Here is a 1,992-nt window from a genome sequence, read left to right on the forward strand (position 1 = left end):
GTCCCGCTCCGCCGCAGCTGTGACCGTGGCCGGGCTCAAGTCCCCACCCTGGGCCCCGCGGAGCCTCAGGCTAGGGGTGGCAGGACCCCGCCCCTCAGGCGTGAAGGAGCCAGAGGCATCAGGGTGAAGACTGAGAACACCCACCTGCCCAGAGCAGTTCAGAGCCCTGCCGGGTGGCCTGTGCAGCGGTGGTACTCAACTGTGCGGTGAGTCCTGGTTCCGCCCCTCACTGCCTGAGGACCCCAGGACAAGTCCCTGGTCTCTCTGTTCGCCCACCCTAAAAAATGAGTAATCCCTCCTACCTCATAGGGCCGTCAGAACACGTAATGAACACTTAATCAGTGTTAGCTATTGGTACTCAGCTAACACGACGTGTCAGAGACTCAGGAAAGGCTACATTTCCAACTAGATGGACTCAGTTGAATGCTAGAATCACAGTGGTTTTGTTTATAAAACATTTAGCAAGATTTAAGTACAATTTCAAAAAAATTAAGAATTCGAGGTTAAGTAATTTCGATTTCAAGTTTTGATATTTATTACTATTTGTATTTGGCCTTTAAAGTGTAATAGATAACTTTTTAATATTTTAGAAAAAATAAAATTATTTTTCACATACTTTTTTAAAGTTAATTTTTACAATTGATGTAATTTATATTCCTATGATGAAAATATATTCAAATTGTATACTCTGGATGTAATTCATTTTGTGTTGAATCCCTCGATCACCGAGCATGAGTGCAAAAAGAAATCATGACGGCACAACTATGACAGTGGGACGCAGGCAAAAAAAGGAAAAAAGAAAAGGAAAAATCTTGAAAGAGACGGTCTGCTTAAAATTTTTAAAACTACCAACAACAAAGTGAGAAGATTTCACCTGTACCCCCGAAAAAGCACTCCTATGATTACTAGAGACAAAGAAGAGGGATAGACAGTCACCTGTGGACAGTCTTCAACAGAGACAAGTGGACAGCACTAGGGAACATTGGTGGGATGTTCCTAAAAGAATAAAATCATGTGCCCTGTGTTCAGCCAAACATAATGTTTTATTTGGGCTGGGGAGAGGCACTAATGGCATAACATATACAGAGAAGAAAATAATAAAGCCTAGGCTTAGTAGAAATAACTTCAATTTGCTTCTCTTATTTCACCCATCCCCCCACCGACCTCCCCTCTGGCAGCCACCAGTTTGTTCTCTGTATTTAAGAGTCTGTTATTTTGTTTGTCTTTTTTCCTTTGCTGAAATGACTTCAAATTTTAATGCCCAAGTAGCCAAACATGTAGGATGGATCTTTTAAAAGTGAAACAAGTAATTACCTAGGATATAGACAGTGATTTTATTAATTTAGAGGATAAGAAGTGAGAGAAGAAATTGGACATTAAAATTTTTAAGTAAATATTACTCAGATCAATGATAGACTGTATCAGGGACAAAAGCCACACTGAATGACTAATGTTAATTGTCCACGTTTTGAACTACAGAAAAAGAAAACAAAGTCAAAGTTAAGGAGTATTTCATTGGTTTTATGCCTTTTGGAGAAAGTAAAGGTTTGGGTTAATGTGATGAACTGAATAAACAGCATTCAGTTATAGACACTGAATGGTCAAGGGTAACCCTCTGATGGTGCCACTAACACAACTGTAAGAAAAAAAAAAAAAAAAGTGCATGAGCCAGGATTTTGGCCAAAAAGGCAGAAGCATTCTCTGTGCAGGGTACATCACGTGGTTTTCATCCATACCCGGAGGTGTGACTTCAGCCGTGCCCATGCAATGGCATTCTGTGGACAATTCAATGATTATAGATGATATTTTTCTGGATCTGTCCCAAGACTGAACATCTTGGTGAAACATACCAAGTCAGGCTCCCTGCTCAGCCGGGAGGCCTGCTTCTCCCTCTCCTCCCTGTTCCTGCTCTCTCTCAAATAAATAAAATCTTAAAAAAAAAACAACCCACATAACAAACCTGACCTTACAACCTCTCATAGACTTGATGGG

The sequence above is a fragment of the Ursus maritimus genome, unplaced genomic scaffold (assembly GCF_017311325.1).
Source record: "Ursus maritimus isolate PB19 unplaced genomic scaffold, ASM1731132v1 scaffold_27, whole genome shotgun sequence".
Lineage (NCBI taxonomy): Eukaryota > Metazoa > Chordata > Mammalia > Carnivora > Ursidae > Ursus > Ursus maritimus.